This window comes from Convolutriloba macropyga, unplaced genomic scaffold (genome assembly GCF_964194025.1).
Source record: "Convolutriloba macropyga unplaced genomic scaffold, txConMacr16.3 SCAFFOLD_5158, whole genome shotgun sequence".
NCBI classification, from domain to species: Eukaryota; Metazoa; Xenacoelomorpha; order Acoela; family Convolutidae; genus Convolutriloba; species Convolutriloba macropyga.
Genome location: NW_027453156.1, coordinates 4,094 through 12,500, shown reverse-complemented (window position 1 = coordinate 12,500; position 8,407 = coordinate 4,094). Strand labels below are relative to the sequence as shown.

Genomic DNA, 8,407 nt, shown 5'->3' with positions numbered 1-8,407 from the left:
TCATTCGCCATTACTAAGGGATTCTCAGTTGATTTCTTTTCCTCCCCTTACTGATATGCTTAAGTTAAGGGGGTTCTCTCGCCCAATTCAGGTTATGTAGTTGATTGTCTCTTAATTGGTTCACTGACCAATATGAGACAGAAACCGATTCAGCAGTTTTGTTCGCTACTACTATCAAACACAGGTCGAAGTTTCCATTCAGTCATTAATTCCAACTTTCAAATGTTGTTGTTTCAGCTTTCGCTTACTAGAAGCAACATAATACTCGCTGCAATACAGACCTCGGGAAACCCTCACCGTGAATAAGGTTCACTCACATATTTCACTACATTTTGCGTGGGATTGGAGATGAGGCTACTCGTTCTTGCTCAGTACTAGGCTGAAAATTAACGAAACTTCGTTACAAACGTTCACATGTTGATGTTTCCGCTTTCGCGTACTCGAAACAACATAATACTAGTCTTTGTAATTTAGTTTCATAATTTCAACTGTTCTCATGCAGAATTTTTGCTCATTCTTATCCCAAATTTTGACCTGGCTACTAGTTACACTCCTTGTACTTATTGCAAAATGACCACAAATTTCAACAGCTTTCACATGTTGCTGTTTCGGCTTTCGCTTACTACAGTCAACATAATACTCGTTGCAAAATAAGTGCTCGGCATCTGCAATTTTCCAAAGACGAAGTTTCGCCAGTTCAATTTTCGCTCGCCAATTATGGCTACTAATTCACACGGTACTGAGCTCAACAACATTAAATTTGTTCAGCAAGACTTTCACATGTTGATGTTTTGGCTTTCGCCTACTAGAAGCAACATAATACTCGTCTTGTTAGCTCATTCAATGAGAATAGCTTTTCCCGTTGAGAATTTTTGCCTTCAATTGGCGTTGTAGTGAGTTTGGCTACTCAGATCACCAAATACTTGTGACAATTCGAACCAGAAATGTTTTCAATTTTCACATGCTGATGTTTCGGATTCAACCTACTAGAAGCAGCATAATACTTGTATTCAACAATTTCTGTATCAAATCCCAGTTTTCTCTGGTGCATCTTTGCCAAACTATTCCAAACTGCCTGAGTCTGAATACCAATTACAGGTACTAGTAAATGCACGTTACTAAGGACTATATAGTTCTAGGTTACTGTACACAACGACGTTCACATGTTGATGTTTCAGCTGCCGCTTACTAGAAACAACATAATACTTATCGTGCATACCTTTCCATAACTTGTCCTTTTCAGATGCATTAGTTTCCCTTTGTCTTGGCTTCTACAGTCAGACTGGCTACTAGTAACAGCACAGTACTAATCACATATCGTTCTACAGTTTGCAGACAACTTTCACATGTTGATGTTTCAGCTTTCGCCTACTAGAAACAACATAATACTCGCTGTATACATTTGTAGTTCTCTATGTAACTTTCATGTGAAGAAGTTTCGCCAGTCTTTTTGACTGTCTCAAATCTGAGTCATGCTTAGGCTACTAGTTGCTTCATAGTACTTATCGCCTCGAGATCATTGAACAAAACTTGATTTTCACATGTTGCTGTTTCAGCTTCCGCTTACTAGAAACAACATAATACTAGTCTCATTAAGTTCCGTCTCTTTGCAATTTTCTTATGAAGAAAATTCGCCATCACAATGACTCCAGCAGTTCTTGATCAAGGAATGCAATCATTGATCAGAATGCTATTATTTGAATCGGTTCTGCTTTAAGTGTTCCAATTTTATTGGAAGCACCAACAATAGAACATCAATGTGTTCAATCGAGAGTTATATAACCCTGAATCGGACGCAGTCAACAGCCGAAGCCGAGACCGCCTTTTGCGTTAGAGAGGTCGGTAAACAAATCTTGCGATTCATACCGAATTAACACATATAGCTGTGCTCCTCTTCGTAAAGCGAGCCAAGTGATCCCCTGTTGAAGGATGTATTTGGACCAATCTAGTAGCATTTGGTTTCCAACAAGCTCTCCCAAGTTAGCTTACTTATTGGGCTTTTCAACCAATTCGGTTGGCTACAAGCATCATCAAAGTACTAGCCACAGTTTGATCGCAAAATTCTACGACTTTCACATGTTGATGTTTCGGCTTGCGCTTAGCCTACTATAAGCAACATAATACTAGTCATATCATAGAGCGTGATCAGCTTGTGACGTTCTCATGATGAAGTTTCACCAACAGTGTCTCACTTCGAGCTTAAATCCAGCTACTAGTAACTACACAGTACTGACTGCAACGATAACTTTTATCTATACCTTTCACATGCTGCGCTTTCGGCCAGGGCCTACTAACGTCAACATAATACTCGATATAAACTTTTGTTCATGATGCAGCTTCCCCATGCAGAAGTTTCGCCTTCAAATGCTCTCTTGGCCATATGACGTAAGAAAAGGTTACTAGTAACATCACAGTACTAGCCACAGTTTGATTGCAAAATTCTACGACTTTCACATGTTGATGTTTCGGCTTGCGCTTAGCCTACTAGAAGCAACATAATACTAGTCATATCATAGAGCGTGATCAGCTTGTGACGTTCTCATGATGAAGTTTCACCAACAGTGTCTCATTTCGAGCTTAAATCCAGCTACTAGTAACTACACAGTACTGACTGCAACGCTAACTTTTATCTATACCTTTCACATGCTGCGCTTTCGGCCAGGGCCTACTAACGTCAACATAATACTCGATATAAACTTTTGTTCATGATGCAGCTTCCCCATGCAGAAGTTTCGCCTTCAAATGCTCTCTTGGCCATATGACGTAACACAAGGTTACTAGTAACATCACAGTACTAGCCACAATTTGATCGCAAAATTCTACGACTTTCACATGTTGATGTTTCGGCTTGCGCTTAGCCTACTATAAGCAACATAATACTAGTCATATCATAGAGCGTGATCAGCTTGTGACGTTCTCATGATGAAGTTTCACCAACAGTGTCTCACTTCGAGCTTAAATCCAGCTACTAGTAACTACACAGTACTGACTGCAACGATAACTTTTATCTATACCTTTCACATGCTGCGCTTTCGGCCAGGGCCTACTAACGTCAACATAATACTCGATATAAACTTTTGTTCATGATGCAGCTTCCCCATGCAGAAGTTTCGCCTTCAAATGCTCTCTTGGCCATATGACGTAAGAAAAGGTTACTAGTAACATCACAGTACTAGCCACAGTTTGATTGCAAAATTCTACGACTTTCACATGTTGATGTTTCGGCTTGCGCTTAGCCTACTAGAAGCAACATAATACTAGTCATATCATAGAGCGTGATCAGCTTGTGACGTTCTCATGATGAAGTTTCACCAACAGTGTCTCATTTCGAGCTTAAATCCAGCTACTAGTAACTACACAGTACTGACTGCAACGCTAACTTTTATCTATACCTTTCACATGCTGCGCTTTCGGCCAGGGCCTACTAACGTCAACATAATACTCGATATAAACTTTTGTTTATGATGCAGCTTCCCCATGCAGAAATTTCGCCTTCAAATGCTCTCTTGGCCATATGACGTAACACAAGGTTACTAGTAACATCACAGTACTAGCCACAATTTGATCGCAAAATTCTACGACTTTCACATGTTGATGTTTCGGCTTGCGCTTAGCCTACTAGAAGCAACATAATACTAGTCATATCATGGAGCGTGATCAGCTTGTGACGTTCTCATGATGAAGTTTCACCAACAGTGTCTCATTTCGAGCTTAAATCCAGCTACTAGTAACTACACAGTACTGACTGCAACGATAACTTTTATCTATACCTTTCACATGCTGCGCTTTCGGCCAGGGCCTACTAATGTCAACATAATACTCGATATAAACTTTTGTTCATGATGCAGCTTCCCCATGCAGAAGTTTCGCCTTCAAATGCTCTCTTGGCCATATGACGTAACACAAGGTTACTAGTAACATCACAGTACTAGCCACAATTTGATCGCAAAATTCTACGACTTTCACATGTTGATGTTTCGGCTTGCGCTTAGCCTACTAGAAGCAACATAATACTAGTCATATCATAGAGCTTGATCAGCTTGTGACATTCTCATGATGAAGTTTCACCAACAGTGTCTCATTTTGAGCTTAAATCCAGCTACTAGTAACTACACAGTACTGACTGCAACAATAACTTTTATCTATACCTTTCACATGCTGCGTTTTCGGCCAAGGCCTACTAACGTCAACATAATACTCGATATAAAATTTTGATCATGATGCAGCTTTCCCATGCAGAAGTTTCGCCTTCAAATGCTCTCTTGGCCATATGACGGAACACCAGGTTACTAGTAACATCACAGTACTAGCCACAGTTTGATTGCAAAATTCTACGACTTTCACATGTTGATGTTTCGGCTTGCGCTTAGCCTACTAGAAGCAACATAATACTAGTCATATCATAGAGCGTGATCAGCTTGTGACGTTCTCATGATGAAGTTTCACCAATAGTGTTTCATTCGAATTGGTTCTGCTTTAAGCTCTCCAATTGTTTTGGATGAACCAGTTTTGCCCTTCGAAGCCACTTTTGTGAGCTTTTGTGGGTCTTTACCAAGAGGATATACCTCAAGGCCTCTTTCAATTCCTTTAAGTTCTTTCAACTCCTTTACAGTTTCTAGGTTCACATAGCTGCAAACCTTATTTCTAGTTTTAAGTCTGGCCAACTTGGGGAGAGTTGGTGCAGACCGTGACCAATTCTAGTAGGATGCCACAACAAGAATGTGATCAACTTAGCTTGTCGATGAACCTGCCCCACATTCAAACAACTCTATCGCCTTTTCCTCGTATAGTTATATGCGAGGGCCTCTCATAGAGAGCGCTGTTAGCAACCTTTTCCACATAGACGATAAAGTTGTGAGTGTTTTGCACATGGCTGTTGTCATCACCACGTGACGAGTCAACTCAGCTTGACTCTCTACACTCCGACAAGCTTTGCACATACGCCTTTAGTTCAGTATGTGTCTTTAATCTGACTCCGGTGCCTCAAGCCGGAAAAATTGTCAGATTATGATCATTATCGGTTAGTCATCCCGATGCAAGATCGTATCGTACTGTCTTTGTCTACCTCCAGATTCCGAAGAACAGGAGGAGACTCTCCCAGACCTACATATCTGGGAGAATGTTCAGAGGGCGAGAAGCTGTGGATTACTCTCCCCTAAGAACTGACTAAACTTTACCCTCGTCCAAGGTAAGTTTATTTTAGCTAGCCTTCTATGTAAAGGATCTGAGGCTAAGCTGTGTTTTTTCGAGCCTTTGGCTCGGAGCAAGTTCAGTGGGCGCCCCGAGTAGCTCAACTCTTTCCCACTGAACAGCGCAACGCTCTGTCACTCGCTGGGATTTTTGCGTGTCGGTTCTAACCACGCGACTTGTGGACCTTTTTAGGCCTTTCTCATTCACAAGTCTATAGCTGGGCTTCTATAACCCAGCTTCTGAGATCTAGATAGCTGCAGTTCTGCTAGGCTGCTTTTGCTAACTAGTCTCCCTTTAAGCAGTCCCTTGCCATGACTGCTGAACTATGTATCCACACAAGTAGTTTTTGAGCTCGATACATAATTCGAGATTGGTTGCCAAGCAATCTCTAGCGACAGAGCGTCATGCGCACTACAGACATGGCCTCTACCAGCAGCCATGCCCGAAGGAATCAATCACTGATCCTTCCGCAGGTTCCCCTACGGAAACCTTGTTACGACTTTTACTTCCTCTAGACAATTAAGCTCGATCCGCTTCATCCCGTTGCCGGAGACCGAAGTCCCAACAGTAGGAATTTGCAATTCTTGCTTAACTATCCAATCAGTAGTAGCGACGGGCGGTGTGTACAAAGGGCAGGGACGTAATCCCTATGAGTTGTTGACTCATAAGTACCAGGAATTCCTGGTTCACGTCTGCAAGTTACAACAGACGATCCCCTTGAAGCGCTGTACTTTTCTCTGATTGCCCAGTCCATTTCGGACCAAGGGCTGAGTACTCAATCTAAAAGTACACAGTGTAGCGCGCGTGCAGTCCAGAACATCTAAGGGCATCACAGACCTGTTATAGCCTCACTTCATCTGCGGTATTTAATTCCGCATAGTTCCTCTAAGAAGTGTTTGAATTCACATATAGTGAATTTCATTATTTAGATGGAGAAGATCTCGTTCGTTATCGGAATTAACCAGACAGATCACTCCACTAACTAAGAACGGCCATGCACCACCGCCCATATAATCATGAAAGATATTCAATCTGTCAATCCTTAAGATGTCTGGACCGGGTGAGTTTTCCCGTGTTGAGTCAAATTAAGCCGCAGGCTCCACTCCTGGTGGTGCCCTTCCGTCAATTCCTTTAAGTTTCGATTTTGCAACCATACTTCCCCCGGAACCAATAAACTTTGGTTTCCCGGTTAATCTCTTGCCAAGTCAAGATCGACTTTGACAAATTGTAGGTTGGTATAGTTTATGGTCAGAATTACGAGGGTATCTAATCCTCTTCAATACTCTGACTTTCGTTCTTGATTAATGAAAACATTCTTGGCAAATGCTTTCGCAGTAGTTTGTCTTGCCACGATCCAAGAATTTCACCTCTAACGTAGCAATACAAATGCCCCCGTCTGTTCCTTTCAATCATTACCGCACTCAGCCAACCGGCATCAATCGAGTAGCGGGTCATTCTCCATTATTCCATGCTTTATTATTCGATCCCAAAGGATGCTTTGAACACTCTAATTTTCTCAGGGTGAAAACACCGTTTCCACAGTTCGTCACATTTAAGTGCAAACTATTTCTTCGATGCGAAGGATGAGCGGAACGAGTCAACAGATTTAACTGAAGACCATGTTGCCGTTCTACTCAAACAGATCCAACTATGAGCTTTTTAAACGCAGCAACTATTGCATACGCTTGTAGAGGCTGGTATTACCGCGGCTGCTGGCACCAGACTTGCCCTCTACTCGTTCATCAATGGAGCTTTTAAGTCCATTCCATTCTGATTACAAACCATAAAGGTTCATATCATTATTTCTAGTCACTACCTCCTCGTGCGGAGAGTGGGTAATTTGCGTGCCTGCTGCCTTCCTTGGATGTGGTAGCCGTTTCTAAGGCTCCCTCTCCGGAATCGAACCCTGATTCCCCGTTACCCGTCACAACCATGGTAGTCCGTTACACTACCATCATAGGTTGATAGGTCAGAAATTCGGAAGTTCCGTCCCCAAGCCGAAGCTATCTGGGATCTTTCAGTTACTAGGACTCATCACGGGATGTGTCTGTACTTAGCAAATCACCCGGTGTAGTCTTGTAAAAGTCTCCGACAGTGTCGGACAATCAGCATGCATTAGCTGCAGGGTTACCGCAGTTATTCATTTAGCTTGCAAATCAACTAATAGATAGTAACTGATTTAATGAGCCATTCGCGGTTCCACTTTTTCAAGCTTCGCTTGCACATGCATGGCTTAGTCTTTCAGACAAGCATATGGCAACTGACAGGATCAATCAGTTTAATTGTACTTTGAACAATCTTTCGATTTGTTCGAATTTAGAAAGACATAGCCTTGCGGCCTCGTCAATCTTGCTTTGAGCTTTTTAAATCACGAAGAGTTTCAATGCATGCTTTGGCATGGCTACTAGTTACTACACAGTACTCTACACACTTAGAGTTACCCACGATTACACATTTCACATGCTGATGTTTCGGCTCGCGCGTACTAGAAACAGCATAATACTATGTGTACTGGTAGATAGCGCTCTGTGAGCATTTCCCATGAGCAGGTTTTGCCCTCCAAATCTCTGTTCTACTGTTACCAATACCGGCTAACAACTGTATCATACTAGGGAGAATTGACTCATGATTTAAAAACCAGATGTTCACATGTCGATGTTTCGGCTCTCGCCTACTAGAAACAACATAATACTAGTCTGTTAAAAATCTCAATCACGCCGCCTCTTCAGATACAGAAGTTTTACCTTTTATTGGTTAGAGAACAGCTTTCCAGCTGTCGACATGGTTACTAGTAACAACACCGTACTCAACACAAAAACTTTTCAACTTCACAACTTTCACATGCTGATGTTTCTGCTTTCGCATACTAGAAACAGCATAATACTTATTGTTTTGTCAAGTAATTTGTGTGTCTTTCCCATGTGAAGTTTCACCGGTCAACAATGTTTCCCTGACCAATTACGGCTACTAGTAGCTGTATAATACTAGGGAAAATGATTGAGGATTTAATATCAGATTTTCACATGTTGATGTTTCGGCTTTCGCCTACTAGAAACAACATAATACTAGTCTGCTAAGAAATCTCGCTCAAATTGCCTTTTCACATACAGAAGTTTCACCTTCTATTGGTTAGAGAACAGTTCTCAGCTGTCGACATGGTTACTAGTAACAACATCGTACTCAACACAAAAATTCTTCAACTTCACAACTTTCACAT

The 8,407-nt window shown here is 41.7% G+C and overlaps 1 non-coding gene and 1 pseudogene across 1 annotated transcript in view; both read right to left on the bottom strand.

Moving 5' to 3' along the window:
• LOC142358090 (large subunit ribosomal RNA) overlaps positions 1–96 on the bottom strand; it is a 3,522-nt gene extending 3,426 nt beyond the window's left edge. Inside the window, exon 1 of the ribosomal RNA XR_012761756.1 lies at positions 1–96. This exon is cut by the window's left edge and continues 3,426 nt beyond it. This is a non-coding gene — a ribosomal RNA (large subunit ribosomal RNA).
• Positions 97–1,779: 1,683 nt separating this feature from the next.
• Positions 1,780–1,931, bottom strand: LOC142358089 (5.8S ribosomal RNA; annotated as a pseudogene).
• Positions 1,932–8,407: the final 6,476 nt, after the last annotated feature.